The 27,807-nt window shown below is 38.4% G+C and overlaps 1 long non-coding RNA gene across 1 annotated transcript in view; it reads right to left on the reverse strand.

Annotated features, from left to right (window-relative positions):
* The window catches only part of LOC122322848, a 142,404-nt gene extending 115,564 nt beyond the window's left edge, over nt 1–26,840 (reverse strand). Inside the window, exons 1-2 of the long non-coding RNA XR_006246886.1 lie at nt 26,751–26,840; nt 22,474–22,563 (exon numbers count right to left, since the gene is read on the reverse strand). This is a non-coding gene — a long non-coding RNA (uncharacterized LOC122322848). The remainder of the gene's footprint in view (nt 1–22,473; nt 22,564–26,750) is intronic.
* Between the last annotated feature and the right edge of the window lie 967 nt (nt 26,841–27,807).

A 27,807-nucleotide genomic window follows, 5' to 3' on the forward strand; every position in this document is an offset into this window, starting at 1 on the left:
GAGAAGTGCGCATTAAGGCAAAATAGCTTCCAGTTGAGCCCTTCAATCTTAAAGCGAACTAATCAGCTTACGAACACTTTTTGGCACTTAGCTCTCAGTTTTGTGTACTTTCGTTGTTGTAGTTCTATATACACAGTTGCGGTCAACATAATAGTTGCATTTCATAAGAATATTACTCATTTTATGGTGATAAAATCGGCACCTCTTCAAAATCTTTAATATGCAGAAAAATGTAAATGTCTACACAACAAACAAATATTTGTTTTCTGATTCGGGAATGTTTTCTTCATACCAAACATTTTAAAATATAACATCGCTTCATATTAAATATTTTTGTTAATAAATTTTATAGCTTTGGCAACTTTTAATGTTTACTTATCATCAGCATTGATTGCTTGTGTTTTAATCAAATCTTCCTAATTTTGTAAACTATATTTTAGATAATTTGTCTTAACACATTTCAAAACATATTATTTTGACCGCAACTATATATATATATATATGCATATATAGCTGAACACAATATTGAAATTCAGTTCGACTGATAAGTGTTATATCTTAATAATATTTGAAGTAAGGAATTGAGCTTGGTAGCTTTGAGGTATTTCTTTTATCAACATTTTTAATCTACTCAATTGCCTGGGTAAAGCTCTCAACTTGACCTGATACGTATTGTGAGATAAGGCAAGTCCACATCAGCATGTTTATTTTAGAGGTGTGATCCACCAACGATAGCCGATAACGATAACATTGCTAAAAATATAACAAATATGTAAGAATGATCTAGTCGAGCGAGATCGATTATCAGACTCCGTTGAACCCAAGACTTTAGCAATTAAATACTCAAATACAGAATAAGCTTTTGTTTGCTGCTGCTATTTATGGTTGTACAATATTATGTCAAGGTATATTGATAACCAATCAGAAAAATATATCTTTAAAATATTCGCATCGCACACTGATAATTTAAATTCAATTGCGAGCCGCTGCAATTCAGCGACAACCTTAAAATGTTTGAGTGCATAAAACACTTGGTTGACAAAGGAAACGTGGAGAAATAATAACAATGGCATTGTTTTAAGTCAGACTATTAAGTTTCCTTTGTATTGCAAGCAATTTGAGACCGTTGCTCAACACCGCTGAACAATATTAAGTTATATATTATTATATATAAATTTCAGGGCATTTGCATTATGGGTATTCCATGGCATTCTATTCTTCTCCCTTGCTTTTATTATGTTATGAATTTCAGATGCTTAAGAGAGCTCTGGGTGCGTTTTTTTGCTTTTTATGACATTTGAAATTAGTTTTTCATTTAAATTATGTGCGTCCCGAATGTTAACCCTTTTTTATGATGATGCTTTTGGCTCATTGTCAGGCTGGGCTCACTTGGCCAAATGTAAATGTAACTGTATCTGTATCTGTATAACAGTATAACTGTGTATCTGTCTATCTGTGTATCTGTCTATCTGTGTATCTTATTCATTATTTTTTTCACGCCCAGCAAATTAAGTCAATAAAATGCCAAAGAAATTTATGCACTGAAAGTGTTAAAAAGCAGCAATCGCCACTTTTTTTTTTTCTTTTGTGGAAGTGCGAATAGGAAATGGAGCTGGCAGCTGGGAGGGGTGTGGGGTGTGGGGGGGGGGGGCGCTATGGGTGTGGTATTGCTAGATATAGGCGCATTCCTAATTTCCTGTAGGCCTAGTCTGCTGCCTACTTTGTGTCTGCCATTTAATTTGATTGTTATTTCCTCGAGCGCCAATTGCCTGGCCAGGAATCCCAACAAGCAGTGCGGCGAGGCGTCAAAACAAAAGAAATGGCCAAATGTTTGGCCTGCATACAAATTTCGCATTAGCCGGCATCCAAATCGAATTTGGTTTTCTCAAGTGGTGTGTGTGTGCGTCTGTGTGTGTGTGTGTGTGTGTGTGTGCGACTGTGTTTGTATAATGAAGTTGATACCGTTCGGTTTGCCTGCTTCTTTGCAGTCAGTATTGAAAATGGGGAACATATTGGACCGGCCCCCTAATGGGCCAGTTGTTGTCCATGGGGGTTGGCATTGCGATTAGAAGGGGGTGCCTGCTGGGACAGAAGGGAAGGAAAGGCAAGGGGAGTGGAGTGGTGTGTGTATGTGTGTGTGTGTGTGTGTGGTTGATTTTGGTTTGGTTTGGTTTGGTTTTTCTTTTGCCTGACACATGCCGTGCGCCTTTCATTGGCACATTCATCCATCCAGTTATTCATTCATTCATTCACTCATTCACTCATTCAATTCATTCATTACGATTGTAGTCGCATATAAAACTTCATTCATTTTCAATCGCCTGGCGAACTTGGTCTGCGTATGAAGCTGGGGGCCTTTAAGCGGCATTAAAACCACCCCCTCAATATATATAAAAATTGCTATTGCAAGCAAGCAACCACCCGCCCAAATCATATACACCCCTCTGCAAATCATACCCACCCTTCGCCCTTATAGTTATTGGCATTTTTTTGATATATATCTTGTACAGAATCTTTGCTCGAGTTTTATTGATGCAGATGAAACAGTTCTGCGTAGAAGCGCAGGGTTCGCTTCGCTGAACCGGTTCACAAATGATTTGATTAATGTGAATGAACAACTATCTAGAAACTGCTAAATCTATTAAATGCATGAAATTTAAATATTTCATGTTTAGAATACAAATGGGTTCAGTTCTAACTATATTTTGAGTTCCGATCTAAACTTCAACATTTTGAATACTACACAAAAATTTAAAGTTGGATTCAGAGCAGTAAAGTTGCGTGAAAAAAGTTGCTTTCCAATTGGAATTTGAACAAATTCTGACTTGTTAAACTCTAAAATGGAATTCAGCTATTAAATAAGATATGTTTAACTGGTATTGAGCGCTCTACATATATGTAATATGTATGCTATATAGACTTAAGCATCAGTTTTATCTTTATTTATTTAATGTACAAAAAAAGGAAAAGTTTATCACGAAAAAGGACATTTAAAATTGAGTTCTTAATAATAGAAATTAAAGTCTCTGAATTATCTTAAAGTCGGTTTTCTTTCGTTTAGGCCGGTTGCCACTGCCAGCAGAAGATTTCTGTTTTGCCTGTTCTTCGTCTTCTTCATCTTCTGCTGCTTCCTCATCTGCGTCTTCATCTTCTTCTTGTGTTTTTTTTTGTACTTTTGCGATTTGCACAATGCACATTGCAGAGACGCATTTGTATTTTATCGCCGAGGGTTAATTTGAAGGGGGCGGCAAAAACATGTTCGGCTATATATATATATATTCTATTATTGGTGGTGGTGTTGCTAATGCTGCTGGAGTTCTGGGGTGCTGCTAATGGCGGTGGTGGTGGTGGTTTAGAATAATGCACCACCAACTACGTCTTGCTTCGCCCAAGTAACCAAAATAAGAAAGAACGGCTATCCGACGATTAAATACACTTGTCTGATCAAAAGTGAAACTGCTGGCAACTAAATTCCACAACTAATAAACCGATTGTGCCTATGTCAGCTATATGTTATGTAGTAGTCCGATTTTGATGAGGAGTCTGCTTTCGAATGATCATTCCTATGCTGTCTATATGATATAGAAACAGCCGGATGTCAATCAAGAATAATATATATATATATATGGACTGGGAGACGTCTCTTTTGATGCGTTACAAGCTACACAAGCCTATGCAAGGATACCAATTTAGAGAAAAACATCTCAACTTGTGGGACGTCGTCGGCAGCAGCGGATCTCCTGCTCTGCTCTGCTCTGCTCTGTAATTTGGTGACGCATCAAGGCAACAACTACTCTTACATATGCTACACGGACACACACACACATAGACACACACACACACACACATACATAGACACATACTGTCGTATTTGTTCGCCTTGCCCTTTGGCAGCTTCTTCTTCTGTCTCTTCTGCTGTTTTTAACACATTTGTCTTAGATTTCCGAGTCAATTACATTTGATATGTGTGTATATATGTGTGTATATGTGTGTATGTGTGTATGTGTGTATGAGTGTGGGTGTGTGTGCGACTGTTAGCCTCCCCACCCTATTCCATCTCTCACTTGTGCAACACTTTAATAAATTTTGTAATTTTTCTTGAGCTGCTCTTCTCGAGAGTTGCTCAACTTGCTGCCTGCTTAGTCAGCTGTGACGCCGGCGGCGTTGCCATCAAAAGACGTTGCTTATAAGAGCTGAAGCCAAAACACCCACCCCCTCCCTCCTCCTCCCCCACCCCCTACCACCACCCAAAACACCCGTTTTCCCTACACGGTTGGCCCTTGGGGGCCATGCGAATGGTAAGCGAAATCGAGTTGTATATATTCCTTAAGAGGCCCTTTGGCTTTTTTTTAGACGCGTCTGTGAAAAATCTCATGCGAAGCTTCTTGCTCTCCGCTCACCTCACACTTCCCCCTGCAGGACCTGGCGCGTGGTGCGTGGCAAACGGAAGTTGGACTTGAAATATATTTTTTCGTAGCTACTTCTAGCCAAAAAGTCGAAACAGAGTCGAATACTCACTTGGTAACCCGAGCACGTAATTCAAATTTTACAATGTTTACATGCCTTATGTGGCACTCTCACTCTCTCTCTCTCTCTTTCTGTCTCTGTCTGCCTCTGTCTGCCTCTCTCAGGCAGCAGCAACATATGTTTGATGATCCAATGTTGCTAAAGATATATAACTATCCTACGCAAGCATTTACATATAGATTTATTTTGTCGTGCTTGCGTCTAATCCATTATCAAGACACGAAAAAAAAAACCAAGCAATTCTGGCAGTTGATGTTTGCTTTTCGGCTGAGGATTTGGGGAGTGAAGTTCGAAGGTGGGGGAGGGGGAGGGAAGAGTACATAAAATAATTAGAAAATTAATTACTCTTGATTGACATACGGAATATTTGAAGTGACTCCAACTGAGCGACAAGTCAAAAGCGCAACGATAAGTCAACAAATACTCTAAAAGTTCAAAGGGGCATGCCCCAAAAGGAGCCAATCAAATATAATCGGGTAAATATTAGGTCAGATTTAATGGGCTCAGTTCTCTTTTTTTGCCATGTCGCCATAGCATATCCATTTCTAGCCATTTTGCAATTACAGGGTATTGCGAAGGCTTGAAAATCAATAAGTAATCAAATTGAAAATTCGTAAAAAGTTCTTGACTATCATCATCATCATTGGCAAATGAAATACTTCCATTTATTTTTGAAAGTTCACTAAAAAAATATGGAAAATCAGTTTAAAAATATGAAAAATTCTTGAGATCTTTTCACACAAATTTTTTTTAAGAAAATTAGTTCTTTTTCATATGCTTAGACATTTAAAATAAAAGTATTACAAGAAGGGTTCCAATATGCTATGGTTGTGAAAGGATTTAGTATGGTTTTCACTTTGAACTTATTCCGCAGGACAAAAACATTGGCAGTATTCGCAACTTAATAAAAAACAAAACGAAAAAAACCAGCTGCAAAATTACGCTTTAAATTGCAAGTGCGTCTTTTTATGCCCTTAGAGCTTTTAACTAATAACTGTTAAAACAGGCGAAGGAAAGTGCAAAACAGAAGTAGAGAGCAGAGAGTAGAGAGTAGAGAATAGGGAGTAGAAAGAGTAGAGAAATATGCGTAATTAGTGCACAGTTTTGGCCTTGGGCCATCATTTGGGAGCCAACTTCTTTTGCCCTGCGTGCTGTGAATGGCTGCAAATGTATCTCGTACGAGCATGAAATGTATCTCAAAGGTGCAGAAACATATCTGGAACAGCAACTGGAACACCAACAACAACAACAGAAACAACAACATTTGAGTGAGTAGGTGGCAAAGAGTCTCCACACTCTGCTAAATCTAAATTGCTCTATAAACTATAAGCACTAACTAAACTAGGTATTTATAGCAGCGAACTGGGTTTTGTGCAATCGGGGAAGAGTCCTCAAGGCATATCCAAGCAGAGCGTGTCGCCTTAACTGGCAAAAGATGCTCCAAGGACATAGAAGTCCTCAGCTCAACAAAGCGCAATAGATCTTGGGCTTCCTAATGAAGGCTATATGACTTAATCATCCAATCTCGATGACTTTTTATTCAAATGTTAGAAGCATATTGTAACACATAACTGTTTGTAGAGTTTGGTTAGCCAAATAGTATTCAAAGATATGGGCCAATTCTGCTGAACATATGTGTACGAGCCAAGAGTCTAGCACAGAGTGTTTGTAGTCGTTTCATGTTTGTCGGTTTATTAAACCTCAAAATTTGTGCTACTTTAAAGTTAGGTAAGCAGTAGGCAACAGCAGCTCGAAAACAACCCAAATTTGGAATGTAAAATGCGAAATAAAATTGTGGCCCCGAGAATTGTAAGCAGCTGTTTTTCAGCCACAACATTTACCTCTAAAAGTATCTCAAAAATGTGCAACAACAACAGCTGCCTTTCGATAAAAATGTGGCATGATGTACTGTGTTCCAAGGCAGGCACGCAGGCAGTGGTAGTGGTAGTGGTAGTGGTAGTGGCAGTGGCAGTGGCAGTGGCAGTGGTAGTCAGGAGCAGGGGGTAACAAACAGTTCATGTCACGCTTGGTTGGCTTCCAGCCAGGAGACGGCAGACTGAAACTGAAACTGAACCGCTCTCTCCTCCTCCTCGCTGTCCCTTACCACTCACTTGGCTCCCAGGTAGCTGCACAGTTCAACCACTCACACACACAAACACACACACACACACCCAGGTAGGTCAGTAGTCAGTAGTCCCTGGGCTCACTCTCTCCCTTTCGCTCTCGGTCAGCACTGTTTGCGTTTCGTAACCAATAATTGTAGCAACAGCAACAAATTTGTTTTGCCTGTAACCCACCCGATCCTAATGTCCAGGCCCATTATGCTATATATGTCTCTCTTTTGTACACGTCTCTCTCTCTCTCTCTCTCTCTCTCTGTCTCTCTTTCTCTCTTTCTCTGTGTATTTTTCTTTAATTTTTTGCCCGCTCATTTTGTCACATTTATTCTCTTCTTTTCTATATTTTTTAGCTGCGAGTTTTTCTCATTTTCCTATTTGGATTGCCATCTGCCCTTTGCACTTGCTCTCGCCGCTTCCTTTTGATGTTTACATTTTGTATTTCTTCTGTTTGTGTTTTTTTTTTTTGGCTCATATTTGATAAGCACATGTTCCACATTTTGTGGCAAGTGTGATAATTCGAAATGTTATCTGCAGCCGCGTCGAAACTCGAACTCTCAAAGTCTATGAATCGCTCTCATCGATCAGCAGAGGCAAACATGTGGCGAGCACATGTGCGACGCTTGGAAATATGCAGAGAAACAAAAGGAGAGAGAGAGAGAGAGAGTGAGAGAGAGAAAGACAGAAAATACGGGAGTTTAATAGTTAGATGAACATTTATATAGAACCTTTAAAGATCCGAAACTTGCCCACATCAGTTAAAGTGTTAAAATTGGCTAAACGAGAAATCGATAAAAATCGATCATTTCGATAAAAACCATATATATCTATAACAAATTCAAAATTTGGTTGGTAGATTGTTGGCGATCTCCTGCAAAGATCGGCATTAACACTTGCCTCAGATCTGCGTTTAACTCGAATCGAATTAAAAATAAATATTTAAATGTTGTTTTTAATTTTTAAAGTGAATCGACTTTTGTTTTCTTCTGTTAATTGGAAAGTGAAGTATTAATTTTCATTGTGAAATTCATCTTAAAACTCTTCAAACTGGTAGTTTTGCAACTCTTCGTATTAAAGGAATATACAAATTATTATTTCAATAACTTGGCAAGACAAACAACTGCTGTAACTAAAAACGAAGCGAGAGATTTATATTCTGTGAAGTACTTTCTTAATTAGATGACCCTAAATGATGACTGTAAACTTTGAAGTGCTCTTGCCTCATTGTAGAGTCGATGCCTCACTCGATGGTGAACTTGTGAAAGTATTCATTTCAACAGTTTAGCAATAATGATCAAGAACCAAATCAATTTCATATTCAAGATAAACATTAGATTTTATTGAGTGCAACATCAATCTTTGAATATAAGCAGCAAAAGTGCTTTTAATCATTATGCAAAACTATTTAATTGACTTAATTGCTAAGTTGTGCAATTTAGATTTGAGTTGAAAGCGCAATAATTCCACACTGACTGCCAAATGTGTGTGACCAGGCAGTGAAGCAATTAAAAGCTCAAAGTGTCTAAGCTGCTGCCAACTGAATAAAGGTGCGAAGCGGATGATGGGCGGGGCTTAAGCGGACCGTGGGCGTATCCAGCATGACTGCAGAGCTGGCAGCACAAAAAATGCACACAACTCGCGAATGACTGACTGTGTGATGCCCTGTAACCAGTAACCAGTAACCAGTTGCCAACTTATATTTTTCTGGCGTCATCAAAATGAAACAACAATTGTTGAGACTATTCAGAAATCAGCACATTTCAAGTCGATGTTGCTTAAAAGATGCCAGCTCAGCGTTAGTTATCACATCCATTGCTCACAAGTGCACAGAGTATTCAAATAGAGTTGCTGTATTTTTTAGTGCTTAGAGATTATGCACAACCGCAGATAAATAAATAAACAAGGGTTAAGCTAGAAAAAAACGAGAGAAAAAAACGAAACGAAACAAAACAAAACAACAATAAAACTATGAGAACCAATTTGAAGAGCTTAGTTTGGCGCTTGCTAAAAAACAACATCCCAAAACAAAACTAAGCAAGTGCTAGACTAGAAAATACCCTGTTAAGTAACCGAATCGAAGCTCGAGAGCAGAAATTGTCGTCTTCATTGATATGTATACTATATAATGATATAAGGCAGTTAATGTGATTATATATTTAAGTAACACGCACCCCAAACAGCAGAGATTTGACTTTTAATGGCTCATCAGCTTACCTGTAAAAAATATGAAGGAAAACAAATGATTAGTAGATGCATGAAAAATGATTTAATGTCTTAAAACTAGAGGAAATCAAAATATGTTCACGACATGAATAATAGCTATTAATATGACATTTAGGTGCATTTATTTGTCATTAAAATATATTCAATTTGCTCGCTTTACAGACGAAACCGCAACTAAATCGAACATTTTCTGAGAAGCAGTTACAGAAAATCGATATATGAAACAGAAAATTGAGGTTTTGAAGCGGGTTTGGGTGTTAATATACAACTCTGTTGCCACTGCGAACGTGTGCAGGGCATACGTGGAATAAAGCGTGTGTTAACATATGTATATCAAAAATATGATATGATACCGAGCATAAAATAACAGCAGCACCTACAACAATAAAATAACAAGCAACAACCACAACAGCAAAAACAGAGAATTGCAGCACAAATGTAAAGCTTAGCCACAAGCTCACAATGTGGAACGGCTCCGTCCGGAGCCTGACGGTTTGACGTATACGTCTAGCCACTAAGTGGGCTTCTCAATGTTTACGTGAGCTGTGTGCTGTGTGTGTGTGTGCTGTGTGTGTGTGTGTGTGTGTGTGTGGAATACCACAAGCTGGCTGTGGGGATACAATTGTCAAGGCTAAAGGCAGAAAAAACAACAGACCGACATATTGGACTTGAGAGGCAGGTATTAAAAGGTATCAAGAGAGAACAATAAAAAAAATAAATAAAAAATAAACAAGAAAAACGGATTGAGGTCCTTGCAGCACACATGTCCCCAAACGAATCTATATATGTAGGCTGACATATGTGTGGCACAGTGAAAGTTGCGACATTTGCAGACCAATGAACTTCACACAATATGAGAATACGAATTTTAGAATGCCGAAGACATTTATAATATGTTTTTTATTGTTGTTGCTGTTGTTGATGGGGCAAGTATTTAGAAAGGATAACAGACAGGTGTCACAAAATAGTTGAGCGTAGAAGACACTATTCGCATGTGGCCCGATGAATGGGCTTTAATAAACTAATAAACTAAGCGAACTGAGCTCTCTGAGTATAGCCATCATTCTGAAACTAGTTGGAGCAGCTTCCTTAAAGCTTAAGCAGTAAATGGCTTGAAAATAGTTGAAATAAACTAATTAAAGAAACTTAGCTCTTAGTCAAGCTTTCCTTGTGAAACTGACAAGTTTGCTTGCGAAGAGAGCTAATGACATTTGTCATATGTTTATTATTATAAGGGAAAGTATTTAACAAACTATATCACTCTATATGCATATATCCTGAGGTAACTTGGGCTTGGCAAACTGAGGCGAACTGAGCTGTAAATGTGTTGAAATTAGTGGTATCCTCGCACTAAATATCATTTATATAGTTGTCACCAAAACAAACACATATCATAAAATAATATTATACAACTTGCTGAAGTAAATCGAATAACAATATCAACAAAATCAACACGTATTCATAATGCGTAAAATGTTAACTGATCTAAATCAAATATGTACTAAGTCGAACTCAAATTGTTGTTGCTGTTGCATAATTAATCAGCTAGCATGCTAGGCATGTGCATGTGTGTATCTTAACTTGGCCAAAATGTTCGTTTATTACACTGATTGTTTGTCCTTGCGAGCCATCAAATTACGTACATCAATGTACTTATGACAGAGTGGGACAAAAATACAAACAAAACATCTGGATAGCCAGAGAGAGAGAGGGAGAGAGAGAGAGAGAGACAGATAATTTATTCATGTAATTTCAAGAAAATTTCCAAACAGCAAACGCTTCAAATTGTTTACATTTTGCGTTAATTAAATTAGGTAACTAAGACCATTTGCTCTCTCACTCTCTATCTTCCCTCACTCTCCTCCTTTCATCCCTTTATCTCTCCCTCTCTCTCTCTCTCTGTGTTTCTCTATCTGTCCCAAGTTGTTGCCATGGCTTTGCAGCTTGCTTTGATTTGATTTATTTTCAAAAGACAAGAGAGTGGGCGGTGGGCGGGGGGCAGGGGTCTGGCTGTATCCATCATCATCAACAACCGCACATAACTATTTCGAAAATTGCTTGAAAAGTTGTTGTTACTCAAAATCATAGACAATCAACGCCTGAATGGATGGTTGCTGCCACGGGAAATAGGAGGGGGAGGGGGAGGGGGAAGGGGATGCGGTAGGGGAACGCGCAAAACCACTCTCCAATTCTCACCCACAGCGAAAAAAAAAATAAAATCGAAACCAAAACTGGGCCCAAGTCGAGGCGGGTGTATTTAATTTCACTTAAATCTTTCAATTAAAACTTTTAATTGATTTCACACACCCACACACACAGCCACACACACATGTGGATCATAAAAAAAGCTTAACATATTTAAAGTGAATCACTCCTTTGCCAACAAAATTGTTGTTGCTTGTGGCAATTAATTTCTACGTGCTACAAATATGACAATCAATGAAATCAGACTCATAATGCATAAATAGTCGACTCTATAGTTAACAAGTGTAAATTTGAACATTCATTAAGGATAAGTACACACACACACACACACGCACACGCACACACACACACGCACACACAGACATATTCATTGATATTTGATTTAAGCAAATAATTAAATGCATTCATAATATTGAGTGTATTGCATTATTTTATTAATTTATTAAACCAATATTTTCATTACAGTTTCAATTGGAAGCGGATTAAGTGCAATATAGGGATTAAGCTGGCGCCACCTAGCGTTGGCTACATGCACACAAACTAATCAGTGAGCGCAAAGAAGGAAAAGCGCAGCAGTTATTTCGATAATGTGATATGATATGATAATATAAATGATATATTATAAACACTACATGAACAGAGCGACAAATGAAACGAAATGAAAGTTAAGTCAATCCACAACAATCCACAGACTCGCAGATATCCAGAAAATGCATTTCCAATATGAATATGAAAATATGATTTTCTAAATCAACCGATTTTTAAGAATTTTTTACAGTTCTTTAATTTACAACACCGTTGCAGGAAGCATTATAGAAATATTGCTGCTACGATTGCTGCTTTAAAATAGCCATTGCACAAAAGTGGAGCTCTGTGAAAAGTGTTCTCTGCAGGAGAGTAGCAATAGCAAAAGGAACAAGAGCAAAGCGAGATCAAGGCGAGAGCAAAGCGAGATCAAAGCGAGATCAAAGCGAGAGCAAAGCGAGAGCAAAGCGAGAGCATAGCAGCTGGATAATATAGATTGTACAGCTACATCTTTATAGCAGTTGCAAGTTGAAGTCGCTCTTGGATGACCTTTTCTTGTGGTATACGGCAACTTATATTTGAAACCTGTAATCACCAACGATTAAAGATTAAATCGACTCGGTTGTTGATGCTTTGAGTAAATGCTACAAATTTGTGCACAACTTTATTATGCCCTTTCAAAACAATTTCGATGGTTTCAGGTTAGAATAAATGTTCATCAATGAGATGGAGACAGACAGTTGTTAAATGTTGTGATTAATTACAGGTTGCACACCCGCACACACACACACACACACACACACACACAGACACACACACCCAATTACATAAATTTATTTGCGTTGTTTTAGCTAGTTGAGTTTTATGAGCATTTTTGGCTAGAAGCAAACCGCAAACGGCAAAAAGCAACAATTGAAACGAAAACACAAAAGCATTAAATGCATAATTTAACCAATGTAAGCATTTAAATAACTGTTGTTTTCTCTTTTGAGTGGGAAACACAAACACATGCAAATTGAAGGCACAATTTTCCATGTTTTCACGTTGCAAAAATTATTTCCATGCATTGCATAAAATTAAGTGCGAAAGTTGTTCGAACTTGACATTTTCCGATTATAACCAAATATATTTGGCGAACAAAAGTAATCGCAGTTTATTGATGACGATGACATATGTGTGTGTGTGTGTGTGTGTGTATGTGTGTGTGTGTGGGTGTGCGGGTGTGTGTGTTGTGTAATTAAAACGGAACCCTTAGGAAATGCAGATTTAACGCCCATGTGCTTCGACACTTTTGGCATTGACATATTTGCAAAGGCGAAAAACCTCTTCAAATTTGCATGTGGACAAGAAAAAAGAAAATACACACACACACACACACACACACACAGACATGCATACACTACAAATAAAAGAAAACACAAAAATATGTATAAGGAAAATGCGACAACATTTCGATATGCCCAAGGGCAGGGCATACAGCTCACTGGCTAGATGCAGGTGGAGCGGGGCATGCTGGGAGGCATATATGCTATTGTTGTTGTTGTTGTTGTTGTTGGTGTTGCCACTTCTGGTCTGTGTACACAGAAATCGCCAACATATGTTAACAAAGCGCCCAAGAAAATGTACTCATCATCAACACTGCGCGAAACAATCGATTGCATTGTGTTGAAGTTGAAGAATTTTGCAAACTAGGCATTAAAGAACCCATGTTGAATATACTAGACAGATTAGTAGATCAGTCGATTAGCTTATCACATTTATCAGTTGGTCTGCCAAACGATGCCAAAAGTTGATGGAGGTAAAAAGTGTATAATTGCCAAACAAAACCAGATAAGCTGGTATAAAATAAATAAAATTTAAGTAATTAAATCAGAATAAAATAAATATGTAATTCACATAATTGTTATTCCTAGTGAAGTAGTTAGCATCGTCGCCCTATGCGTTTGGCCATGGCTATTTGCATGCATGCATGTGTGTGTGTGTTTATGTGTGTGTGTGTGTGTGTGTGTGCCAACTAAACGCCGTGATAAATTAGTCGGATAGCGTCGTTGCTTGCGTGTTTTGCTTGGAGTGTATAAAATTTTCGTGTTTTGCTTCTTTTTTTTGTTTTTTTTTTTTTAATTTTTTTCTTTGGGTCTCTTAGCCGCTTGCGCTTTTATACGCCAACAGCTGACAGCGCGCACACACACACACACACGCACAGAGAGAGTGTGAGAGAGGCTTGCATGCATGCCCGCTCCATGTGTGTATGATAAATTAACATAAGATTAGCGATCAGCAGCAGAAGCAGAAGCAGAAGCCGAAGCAGAAGCAGAGAAAAAGAAAACAAAAATTAGCCCAGCGTAAAACAAAACGGGCGAGCCAAAAATGTGGGGGAGAGGCGAGAGAAGAGGAACTGATGGAATGGGATGGTGGAATGGATGTTGAACTGGTATGGCTGGCTGTGGCAGGGGGAGAGGGAGATGGAGAGGGGGACAAGCATAAATGAATAATGTGCACTAAGCGTAAAACCCACATGAGAATTGAAATTAAAAGGACAATAGATAAAACACACGCACAGCCAGCCCAAAAAGAGACGTGTCTGACAGCGGGAGAGGGGGGAGTGCAGGAGAGCAGGGACGGAATAGTCGTGTTCTCGTATATCCTGCGACACACACAAACTCACACACACACACACACACACACACAGGGAGACTTGTGCGTTTGCTTCAAATCGTAAATAAATAAAAATAACAACAGCCACTAAAAGCAGCTTAAGAGCCTGGGAGACAGAAAGAGTGAGAGCAAGAGGACAAAAGAGAGAGAGAGAGAGAGAGAGAGAGCAAACACAGCACTCAATAAACACTACACAACATGCATTGTGTGTGTGTGTGTGTGTGTGTGTGTGCAGGACAATTACTTAAGTTTCCATGCTTAAATATTTGATAAGTTCAATAGCATTGATTCAAAAGCAGTTTTCATATCCGACAGATTGAATGCTCCCGTCGAGCGAGAGAGAAAGAACGAGAGTTATATCGACTAGCAGATACCCTGCACACAAGTTATTGGCTGTGTCTGATGCACACACAGCAGATTTACCATTTGATATGCATCATGTTTCCGACAGATGATTTAGGAAAGGGCCAATTCCAACTTCTTTTCAACTCGAATAGGGAATCCATAAATAATGTAGGTGCATCAATTATCGATGCAGAAATAATCCAGAGGATATACCATGGCCAAAAATATATTAAATGATTATTAAATTTATGATGCACATAATTTATTGATATGATTCTCAAATGATATCTGTTTCTGTTAGTTGCCGTTGAAGCGTTGTTTTTTGTTAAGAACAACCCAAACTGGAAACTGGGAAAAACTTTGCTTAATCACGCTGAATGACAAATGTAACTTGAAGTTGCAAGAACCAATTACTAGACATAAGCTTTATATACTCTATCCTACTTCTAACCCACCCCCTTTGAATGCCTGCTGCCAAAAAGTAAGTTGTAAATGAGACTGCTTTCGACTTTGCCAAAATGATTTGCAAATTTGTTAATGGCTGCTCAATGTTTAATGGCAAAATACACACACACAGTGAGAGAGAGAGAGAGAGAGAGAGAGAGATAGATGTAGGTATAGAGGATGAGAGATGGAGATAGATAGAGTTACGAATCCCAATTGTCAGTTTTAGGCATATTCTCGAATTTGTATATTGATATTGTTGTGTTTGTTAAAGGCAAAAGTTTTCGACTGGAATGAGTTGGGAAATTGTTCTGTGAAAATTGATTAAATTGTTTGCTTTAATTGTGCGTAAATGTTATTGCTTTAGTTGTTCTTGTTGTTCTTGTTGCTGCTGTATTGAGGATTATTTCGTTTATTTAGTATTACGAAGAAATATTCACAACCCAGCTGCTGATAAGGCTTCTCATGGCCTGAGTAATTCCAAATTCCGGATTAAACGAGCACTCATAAATATCAACATTAATGTTTCAGTGTGTCGAAATGTTAATACTCTTCCAACCATAACAATAATTGCAACGAAAACACTTCTCTGACTAAATCGTAATCAGACTTTATAGTTGAAGACACAAATGTTGTCCTATTTCTTGGATCAAATTACTTATATGATTCTTATATATGAAATGTTTGCCAACAACTTAAGTTTTTCAATGATAGTTCAATGATATCATAATTCAAATTGTTTAGTTTTGAGCTGGTTGACAAGCCGAATCGTATTTCGTATAAAGTTATTGAATTGGTTTCAAATTTGTTGAATAGCCTAATAAATGGGCATGGAGTGCCCTGATTACAATGCCATAAGAAAGGGCATACAGAAATAAAGAGCTATCGTTGTCTGTGTCAATAAATATATATGTATATATATATATACTCTATCTGTAGCTATATTGGTATTTATCTGTGACTTTTTTGCATTTCCTGTTAAATTTGCGACAACTGAACAAATGCAAATATCAACAAAAAGCAATAAACTGCATATTTACCTTCAACTGCTGAATGCAAGCGCTTATCAAAGGAAAATGGAGTCACGCGGAATGTGGATTGGTGGGGCGGAGGGGGGTTGGGAGGTTGGGAGGTTTGTGTGCAACGCAGCTGGCAAGGAAGAGGAACAGTAAACACTGCAAACAGACAAAACGATTTTACGCATTAGGCAACAGTACAGCAACTAAAGGCGAATCGGAGACGAACCCGAACCCGAACCCAAACCCAAACCCAGAAACGAACCTCAATCGCAATTGAGCCCATTATGAGCAAAGCGTATCACGGCGCGCTCTTCAGCGAAGGCGCTGAGCAGCAATGTCAAGCCTCGACGACAGAACGCCACTCAAGAGATACACACAGGGTGGGTTGTGAGGCGGGGGGGAAGGTGGGCGGAGAGCAAAAGGTGAGCAAAAGTGCCAACTATTGTAGAAGAGCGATGCACACAATCAATGCTGGTTATTATGACAATGATGATGACAGCCAAAAGGGGAATGCGAATCGAATTGCTTACGCCAAACAAACAGTGGGCCAAAACCGGGGTTCAACTGAAGCAGTGGCAGGGAGAGAGATGGGGAGGGGGGGTTTGAGTAGCGGGCAACAGCGAACGGCGAACGGCAAACAGCAGCATTGGCAGCGTTGGCAGCAGACAAACAGCAGGCAAAATGCGAAAAGAGATTCGCTCTTGGAATGCGTGTCGCACTCCACAATTGAAGCCAACGCACAGTGGCGCAAAACTAACAATAATGCGAATAAAATAACGTTAAAAAAGTAGTTTTACACACACAGAAACAAAATGCTTCTCAAATGTTACAATGCAAAGACTTTATGATCAGGATTTGACATCTAATATGGCCGAGGACATAACACAACAGTTTTAATGGAAGAACTAGAAGAAGCACAACTTATCCATGTGAAAACCGCATAATTATTTGAGCATATAATTATGGATTACGGACAGCACAATTCGAACCACAAGTTTGAAGAGAAAGGGGTCGAAGCTGCAAAATGAAGTTGGCTGATTAACTCAGAGGAATCAATATCTAAGATATCTCTAAGATATCTAAGATTACGTTGTTCTACGCTCAGAAAGAGAAGGCAGATTTATTAATAAAAGTCACATAGGGTATGTAAAAGTATATTAATATTTTAGGATTCCAATTAAGATCCCAGCAGAGTAAAAAATATGCTTGGCAAACTTAAGCTTGACATCTGAAAGGATACCCAAATTATCAAAATTTTCGATGCGTTCCAGTGATTTGCCATCAAGAAAAAAAATGTATTTAAAAAGAGCATTCGCCTATAAAAAAGACATCAATTTACATTTAACACAATTAAGATTCAATAAATTAACTCGACAGCAGTTTGAAGTGCAATTTTGGTTAGCAATTCAACAACAACAAGAAAACAATCGCATCTTAAGACGTATCCAAACTTGCCACTACTCAATCGAAACTGAACCGTTATTAGTCTTAAGCACTACAAAATTGATAACAACTTTTTGCCAAAAAATCAAACATTTTACTTTGAATTTTGGGTTTATTTCTATTAAAGTCAAATTGCATATTTTCACAATGAAGTTGAGTCAAAAAGCAAGTAGAAAGATTTTCGGCAAACTGGTTTCTCCATCTATATCTTTACACATATTTTGACTTCGATTGAAAAGTAACGAAAATTGTTAAAAACTGAAATTTGTCTGCTTTTTATAGTACCTCAAAGTAATCTGAATTTTTATTAATTTTTTTAGATGTTGCACTTAAAACAAAGAAAAAAAGTGTTGCCTGCCACTGTGCAGCTATGCAATTATTGCACGACTGGCTGAGTTGTGTCGTCATCATCATTATCATCTCCATCATCGATATCATTATTATCAGCGACAGCAACACCATTGACAACAACAACAACAACAACTCTGTGATTGGAAGTGTTGCCACAGAACCTTTTCATAGCGATTGTCATTTGGAGAAGTCAACTTGCATTCGCTTTGTGCTTGTTGCGAAGCTTTTTGTTGTTGTTCCTGTTGCTGGAGCAGTGCTTATCAGAAGACAAGCACAACAAACACACACCAATCACACACACACACACACACACACACACACTTCTGAGCATGTTTGCTTTTTGGGGTTACCGCTATCTTATTACTTATTGATTTTGTGTTATCGGCGACAACGTCGCGAGTTTTTTCTCAAGAACTCGACAAAAAAAAAATAAGAACAGAAAAAAAAAGAAAAAAAATTGGTAGAAGCAGAAAATTATGCGGCAGCTAAGTGAAGAGCAAATTGAAAAGAAGATGCCGACGACCCTCAAGAGTTAAGACTCGCACCCGACACCCCACACCCCACACCCCTCCCCCAACCCGCTGCCAACCACCCACCTAGCGTACGCCAATTCGCCATCGTCTGCCCCTCCTCATCGTATCATTCCCATTTCCATTGCAACCAAACGGCCCGCGCCCTCATACATTAAGATACTCACACTCCCCCCCATCCACACCCCTACCCCCTAAGCCAGCCACACACTCACTGATAAGGGCCGCGAAGAGCGCTGAGTGGTTGTGTGTGGAGAGGGGGTGGGGGAGGGGACAGCATAGGGGCAACAGGCGGCAAAGCGTAAAGATTGTTGCTATCTCAGCATTTTTCTTTTTTTTTTCTTTATTTCATTCTTTTTTACTTTGTCTCGCTTTTTATGCGTTTAAAATTGAAGCGCGTCGTGTTGCACGACTTGCAACTTGCAACTACAAAGTGCGCTGCGACGGGCGACAGAGACAGGCAGAGGGAGAGAGGTAGAGAGACAGAGACAGAGAGAGTGAGTTATTGGAGTTGGTAAACCGCTGATGATGACGCCAACGGCAATGGCTTTGTCTTGTGCCTGGCGAGAGGGCAAGAACGTGGGGCAAAAAAAGAAATTTTAAATAAAATAATAATAATAACGTAGTTGAGTGAGAGAATGCAAGCACGACTAGCAGATGCCCTGTAAGCTCTGTAGTTAAACAAAATCATCGATGCATCCAACCAACTTGTAAAATCTCTATTTTTGAAAATTAACTAAAACTTAAACAAACATTGGAATGCTTAATTAAAAACGCTCGATCATTTTTAGTTTAAGAACTGTCATCGTTATCGATAAATACTATTCTCAAATAAAGTTCAGAGAGGTTTCTATTCCCAAATTGACCAACAAAATCTCATTTTTCCAGTTCCAGTTTCGCTACTATTTAAACGTTCCGGTTAAGCTGATAAGTTGGTTCAAAATGTTGCCATTTTTAACTAAGAATATCGATATATATATATATATATATATATATATATATATACATATAAATGATATGCCCAGCTGTTGTGTAAAGCACTCCCGTTGATTTGTGGCAAGTGCAAAGTTACTGTCAGCGGCAAGATAATCATCAGACATACTATCTGCCACTCGAATCGTACACCAATCTCAATCTCAAGTGGGGCAGGGGCAGGCCGCTCAGTTCTTGTGTTCTTGTGGCATTTATTGCTTCGACTTCAAATGGAGCCAAGGACGAGCCGATAAGATTATCAAATTCCAAACTCAAATTCAAAGCGAATTCATTTAACAAGCGCAACATTCAAATAAATTCAGATATGTTTCCTTTGAAAATGTTTATTCTTTCTTTTTTCATGAAATGCATTCATAATTGACGGCGCAGAAACCCCCCCCCCCCCCCAACTCACCAACCACCCATAAACAAAAAAAGGTCTGCAAGAAAACGGAAAATAATTGAATTGATTGGAATGGAAATTCAAGTCAGCTGAACAATTTTCCAGAACATACATTAATTATATGCAATAAGTCCAACTGAACTTTATTCTAGACATTGTTAGCGCACAAAGCCAATAAATTTATTTATTTATATATATATATATATATATATATATATATACGTGTACATAGTGCCGCACAAAAATCAATTGCTGTTTTAATTCCGTGCTTACTTATTAAATATGCCAAATAAAATTGGTGCAGGCGGAATTTGGTTATTCTCTTCTAGAATTCAATAATTTTAAAGTATAAAAAGTATACAAATTGCGTGAAGCATTTCGAAATAACTCCAAACAGAAATTTTGGATAAATTTAAAGATATTCTGATCAGAAACGAAGTTTGTCACAGCATTTCAATACCCTCTTCTGCAAGGGCATGAAAAAAACAGGGCGCTGCATGTGTGTGTGTGTGTGTGTAGCTGCATATACGAATGCTACACATATATAACAAAAAAAAAATATATATATATATATATATATAAGTATATATCGGCTGTTGCCTGGGGGCAAATGCTCTTTTTTCAAGTTCGTTGCCGGCGCTCACTTTACTGCCACTTAACGGTATCTGCATCTCTCTTGCTGTACTTGAACTCTCCCACTCCACACACTCCTTACCGCTACCCCCCCCTCCCCCTCCCCCTCTCCCTTCCCACCAAAGACTTGTCTCCAGTCTGCAGTTTTTGGCACTTGATTTATGACCAACGGCATTTGCCGGACTCAGACGCCTTTTTTCTCATCTTTTTGTTTCTGTTCTTTTAACAGTTTTCGTGCAACAAGTGCTGCTCAAGACAAAGAAGAAGACGAAGCCGAAGAAGAAGACAAAGACGAAGAAGAAGACGAAGCAGATAAAGTTGGAGCTGAAGTTCGCCTTTAGCTGCCATGGCAAAAATGATCAAAGTCAGCCGTTTGACTTTTATCTGAATTTTGTGAGTTTTTTTCACTAGTTTTTGGCTCATTTGGCTCTATACGCAAAATAGCTGTAAAAATAAAGTTGTGTTTTTCATTTCTCATCTCTCATTTCTCATTTTACATTTTCATTCATTTTATTTAATCCACGAACAATGAATGCAGCTTAAAATCGCTGTTTACTCAGTTTCTTTTATGGATGCGAACTTTTTAGCTTTATCAGAAGGGTTTTATTTTTATTAATTTTTTTTTATATATTTTTTATTTTTTTGTAGATTCTCCACTATATTTCAAACTTGGAATTGTAGCATTTAAAGAGTTGTTAAGAATACTTAAAGCAAAGAAAAAATGATTCTGAAACGAATTTTATCGAATTTTTACACACAATAAATAAATATATATTTAGAATATTCGAAATTTATCTTTATTTTTGTTTTTCCCATCTCTTTAATTTATATATATATATATATATATTTATATATATATATACATATATATCTGTATCTTCTCTTTTGCTCGCAGCCTTACCTCAAATTAATAGATAGAAAATCAATTTTCAGCTCTTTATGCTTTTTATGAACTAAATTTACGGTTCAATTTGTGATTCGTTTCTATTACACTGCGTGGGGGCAGTGGCAGGGGGCGGGCAGTGTTGTTAACGGAATGAACAGTGGGTGGGGGGTGGTCTGTGCTCTGAATTCTAAGCACTGTAATCATGACAGCCAAACACGCCAGTTGAGCTAAAGGAAAATTTTGACTGAATCGACGTCCTGCTCACAGCCCCCGCCCACGCCCTCAACAGCCCCTTGTCCAGGAATTTGTTGATAGTTTCGTCGTCGTCGTCGTCGTTCTTGTTGTTGTTGTTGTTTAGTTGTTGTCGTGCCAAAAGTTTGTTATTATATTAAAATAATATAATGCTCATTGCTTGCTTGCTGCTGCTGCTGCTTCTTCTTCGTCTTCGTCTTCTTCTTCTTCTTCTTGTTAATGTTGCATGTTCTTGTTGCTTGTGGCATGTGAGCATAAATCATTTGAATTCCGCTTTGCTTTTCCACTCGCATTCGAAGACATTTCGTGTGACGCCATATTTGTCAAATGACGTTTAAATTTATGAGCAAATGATATATGAGTAACAGGCGCACACACACTCGCACACACACACACATAGTAACACTTGAGTGCATTTTGAATGAATGCGACTTTCCTGCTCGAGCCCGACTTGTGTGCCCAAAAAGTAAAGTTCAATAGACACACACACACACACACACACACTGGGGTGTAGACAACATATTTCGCGTTATTTGATATGTTAAGAGGAAGAAGAAGTAAGAAGAAAAAAAACATATGTGGGCCATTTTCTACGTCTGTTTGCAGTTCGCAGCTTGCCTCCTGCTCGCACACACACACGCACTCGCACACACTCTCCCGTTCCCTCTCGCTCTCTCTCTCACTCTCTCTTTCCAACGTTTCTTTTGTTACACTTGTTGTTGTAATAAATAATTAACGCCCTCAGCAAATACGCGGCACTCAAATTTTTGGAGTCACATTTTCGGTGTCGATGGATAAATACAAAAAAAAAAAAAATATATATATATATATATATATATAAATATATAAGAAAGAATATACTAAGGGTTCGATTTTTAAAGCCGAGCAATTAAAGTAATAAAAGAAAAAATATATATAGGAGAAAAACTGAAACTTAAACTCACCTTATAATAATTGTTGTGTATGGCAATTGCCTGACATCCATGGATGGATAAAATCCGCTCAAAGGATGCACAATATTAAATATTTATGAGCTGCAATGATCAAAGAGAAGCAGAAACAATTAAATAAGAGCGTCTGAGAAGAAGTAAAGAGAAGTTTGAGAGCGATCATCAAACAAAAATGACAACAAACAGACATGTTCGATGCGGTTTGAGTTGTGTGCTTTGCGTTGGAGTTTGATTGATCACCTTCAAAAGCGGAGAGAGAGAGAAAGAGAGAGAGAGAGTTAGCTACTTTTAGTAGAGATAACTGTGGTACGACGAAAAACCAGGTAAACGACGGAGTAAACAAAACATAATGCGACGCTGCGAGCGACAGAGACAGCAGCACAAAGCAAACAGAATATGCCGACAGAGAAAGGGAGAGAGAGAGAGTGAGAAGAGAGTAACTGGCGCGTAGGCGCTGAAGAACAATAAACAATAAAAGTACGAACCAGAAACAAAAAAAATAATAAAAATAAGTACGAAAAATGTGTAGCGATGAATCAAAAGCCCAACAAGAACAACAACAACAACAACAGCAGCAGCAGCAGCAGCAACTGAAATTGAAATGGGGAAAAAAATGAACGGCAAAAAAAAAGCAGTAAAAATTCGTTAATTTAGGCAAGCCGAAAAAAAGTGAATAAGAAGAGGCAGACGAAATTGACGTCTGGCTAAAAAACAGCAACAATGAAAACAAGAACAACAAATGAACAAGTGAACAAACGGTTAATGTCTGTCGAGACAAAAATTCCAATTCGATTTATTAACTGAATTTTGTTGTCAATTATCTGTGATTCTCTCGCTCAATTTTGTATCTGAAAGATGCGGACGCAGTGCAGCACACAGATACCAAATGAAACTGTGCAAAATTAATATTTTATGTTTATTGTTCGGTTGATTTAACAAAGCAGTGTTTGGCAAAAACAACTTGTTTGTTTATTCATAATTTATTTTTGCATCTGCAACATATATGAAACTTTAGCTTAAATATAGCTGAGAGTTGAGCTTGAGCCAAACTAAATAATTATCGAACTATCAATCTCAATCTGTATTCTGTATTTATGCTTGCCACAGATTTTGACCATGCTACTTAAATTGATGCTTGTGTTTATTGTATTCCAGGAATATCCTCCAGGAGTTTTTAGTTTCCTTTTCTTTAAATTCTTTGCTTCTTAAATTCATAATATGTTTTTGGTATCTTTGAAGTTGCCTTATTTGTTTTCGAACTCATCGATCAGGAAGCGAACCGAAAAAAATGACGACAACTGTACAACAACAACAACAACAACAGCAGCAGCAGCAGCAGCAGCAGCAGCAGCAGCAATATGTACTAAGATGGAGCAGCAGATGCAGCAGAAGTTAAGGCAAAGGAAGGAGAAGAGGAAGCACAAGAGCTGAAGCAGAAGAAGAAGCTGAGAAAGAAATGTGTGCTGTTGCCTCATTAAGAGGCACGACGAGAACAACAACAACAGCAACAGACGACTTCAGGTTCAGCTTCAGTTTTTGTCAGCTGCCTTTTTTCTTTTTAGCCTGGGCATCCACACAAGTTGTTGTTGCCTTAATCATCGCCAAAAACAAGTTTGGACTGTTGTCGTTGTTGCTGCTGTTGCTGTTGTTGTTGTTGTGTGTTTGGCTTAGCGCGTAACCCCAAACCTCAAACTCCAACTCCAACTTCAAACTCCAGCAATGCAGTCACGACTCTCTCTCTCTCTCTCTCTCTCGCGCTCTCTCCATCTTTCTGTATTCTTGTGTGATGCCCAGAGTCCAGTTTTTTTTTTCTTTTTGTTGTTTTGTTTTTCGCTTGTTGCATTCAGTTTTGTTGTTGTTGTTGTGGTTGCTCTCGCTCCATTTTTGGCGCTGACCACGAAAGAAGCAGAAACAATTCCAGAAACAGAATTTATATATTATATACATTTTATATAATATATATATAATATAATACAATTCTTGAGAAAACAACAACTTCCTTTAGCATTTTATTGTTGCTTTAATTTTTGCCTTTGTCTCTGCTTCTCTTTCTCTTTGCTTCCTTTTCAGTCGCACATGTGTGCATGTGTGTGCGTGTGTGAGTTTGGTGAATTTAGGCTCAACTATCGCTTAAGCGGCTCTCCTGTTACAAGCATACACACACACACACATATAAAAACTTGCGAAAAAAAGGAGAAAAAAGAGCTTTTCGCATGCGAATCGAAGCCAAAGAAGTTTTAAAGCAGATGCTGAAGAAGAAAAAGAAGAAGAAGCAAAAGCAAAAGATGAAAACTTTTTTTAGTTGATATTCTCCGAGTCGCGGAGTGAATTCAAGCAAAGGTCTTAAAATTGGGCAAACTTCAAGTGAATCGTGTGAAGAGCTTTCGTGTGGATTCGACCAAAAAATGAAATAAAAAAGAAACAAAACGAAACAAAACAAAACAAAAATAAAGTACTCGAAGCTGTTTTTGAATAGACCTGCCTGATCGAAATGCCCAGCAGACAAAAAGTAATTATGAGCAAGACTGTTAGTCAACGATTAGTTTCCCATTAACGCAATATGCAAATTTTGTAATTTGCTTGGCAACGCTTTTTATGTTGAATGTTTAGTTAAGTTTTAGTGCTTAAATTTTGTTAAATTCAATTCAATTCGATAGAATTTTTGAAATTAATTCACTATTCATTTCAATATTAATCATTATTTTTCAAATCCTTTTGTGGCATTTACATTTTCAATGCAAGCTTGGGACGCAAGCTTCTTTCCCTTCATCCATCTCTCTCGCTCTCTCTCTCTCTCTTTCGCTCCAATTGCAAGAATTTGTCATGTCATTTCTTAATAGAATTCACCTCAAATTACATGGAATATTAACATTCTCTTTGGCTGCTTCGCAGCAATTTTAATTTCTCTTTGGCTTATTTTTGCTCCCTATCTGCCTCTCCCCCTACCCACCTACTCCACTCCCCACACCACTATACATAGCTATGCTGTGCTAATCACCTTTGTTATACTGCTTCTTCTTGCTATTCTCATTGCCCTGAAAAGACGTTGTCTCTGCTGCTCTGTTGCTGTTGCTGTCAGACGCAACTTCATTAAAAGCACACTTACACACACACACATGCACACACACACGCACGCACAGACACACAGATGGGCGCAATGGGGATTTGTCCTTTTTCGGCTAACTGTACTGACTCTCCCGAAAAAAAAGAAACAAGCAGCAGCAGCAACTACAACAACAACAACATTAAGCTAATGCTGCGACGTCGCTGTCGCTGTCGTTGTCTCTGCCGCTGCTGCGGCTGCGACTGCGGCTGCTGCTTTCTTTTCCTTTTTGGCAAACGTCAATTACAGGCAAGACGTCGCTGTCGACGTCGGAGCTTTTGCAACAAGAACAAGTTTTTGCAACATTGTTTTTTCGTCATTGAAACCCTGTTGTTATTGTTGTTGCCGCTGCTGCTGCTGCTATTTTTTCGCTGCGTTTCGATTTTTGGTCTTTTTTTTTTTGGTTTTTGGCCATGCAAAATGCAATTCTCATTGTGATTCATATTGGCTTTTAAATTGGCCATTTTATGCGCTTTTTGCTTAGTGCAAATTTATTTATTTTTTATGTGTTCTGTTTGATTTGTTGGTGTTGTTGTGTTTGTTGCTTTGCTTGTTATTGTTTGCGGACATGAACCGGTTGAACGAGTATTGAGAATAATTATTATTTGAACTTTTGCTGCCTTTTTCTTTTTTTGCATTTTTGATTGTTGTTTGTAATTCGAACTGAGCATGTAAAAGAGAATTGTTAATCGAGCTGCAGGCAACAGCAGCTGTTAGTTAAAGAATAAGCGCTGTTGTTGTAGCTGTTATTGTTGTTGTTGCTCTTTTATAAGAGAGCACGTAGGAGAGAGCGGGCAGATCAGCTAGCTGCTAATGATGCTGCACTCGAGAGAGGAGTAAGCGCGATCGCAAGCTGCGCCTAAAAGAGCACACACACACACACACGCGCGCACACATGCAAAAGTCACAGACTGCAAGCCAAAACATAGTGATGCTATTGTTGTTCTTGTTCTTGTTGTTGTTGCTTTTTCTTCTATTTGTTAGGCTCATTTTGCTCCGCTGCTGCTGCTGCTGCATTTGTTGGCTTAACCGGTTCAACGGGTTAACGCTGCACTCACACACACACACACACATACGTCGTTGGTGTTGTAATTTAATTTAATTCCTTTTATTATATATCTGTGTGTGTTTTTTTTTTTTTTTTTTTGTATATTATTTGCTTGATTACCTTTTGCTTTAGTCGCTCTTCGCTTGGAGCAGCTTCTGTTTTGAATTTTGCTGTTTGCTTTTGCTTTTGTGTTGCCTTTTGTGATTTATGATTTATTATTTATTATTTATTGGCATTTGGCATTTGGCATTTGCTTCAACTGCACTCGCATTTGATTTCGCACTCACTTCTTGATATATTAACAATAACAAAAAAGAATAATTGCATTTAATTGGAACATGGACAATCGTCGTTGGTCAAAAGCAAAAAAAAAAAAACACGCGCGCATTTTGCGGCACTTTCTGTTAACGGAATTCGCTTCAGTGCTTGAAATTGGAATTGGTATTCCTCAACAACTTCTTCGTCATTTTCTTTAGCTAATTTATTGGTTTGCCGGCGAAACAACGAAACGGAGAATTTACAAGATTCACACAAAAATTTACGGAATTTACGTTCAACACTCTCGCTCGAACCCGAACCCGCTGCACGTCCGCGTCGTACGGCTTTGCTTTTGCATCTGCCAACATAGCGGTTACAGTTGCATCTGTTAAGCGGCCGTGTTTGGCTACGCCAGCCGGGCATGCTTATGCGGCTGCGCTGTTACGGCAACAGTGTGCCGCCCAACCAGGCCTGTTAAGCGCGTCGCAACCTGTTAAGCACATGTTCGCACTCGCTCTCTTACTCCCGCCTTCTCGCTCGTAAGAGAGCAAGGCTCTGCGCTCTTAAAATACGAGTTGCACGATGATTAATCTGTGATTTATGCGTGTGTGTCTATTAGTTGTTATTATTGTTGTTTTTATCAGTTTTATTTAACAGTAATTGGCAACAGTAAGTAAAAATTGCTGCGGCTGTTTTGGCTTGATTTATTGGTCGAGTTGAGTGCGTTGCACAGTTGTCCTGGGAGATTAATACATGCAACACATGGGCAACCAAAAGACAAATATAGCTCAGATCGTATTGATGGCCATTCTCGGAACATATTCTGCCAATCAAAGCTCATCTAACTTTTTTAATAAGCTGCAGGCAGTTGCAAGTGCCACAAGAGATCACTCTCCGTGTAAAAGGGTTCGTCCAGCAG

The sequence above is a fragment of the Drosophila grimshawi genome, unplaced genomic scaffold (genome assembly GCF_018153295.1).
Source record: "Drosophila grimshawi isolate 15287-2541.00 unplaced genomic scaffold, ASM1815329v1 contig_848, whole genome shotgun sequence".
Lineage (NCBI taxonomy): Eukaryota > Metazoa > Arthropoda > Insecta > Diptera > Drosophilidae > Drosophila > Drosophila grimshawi.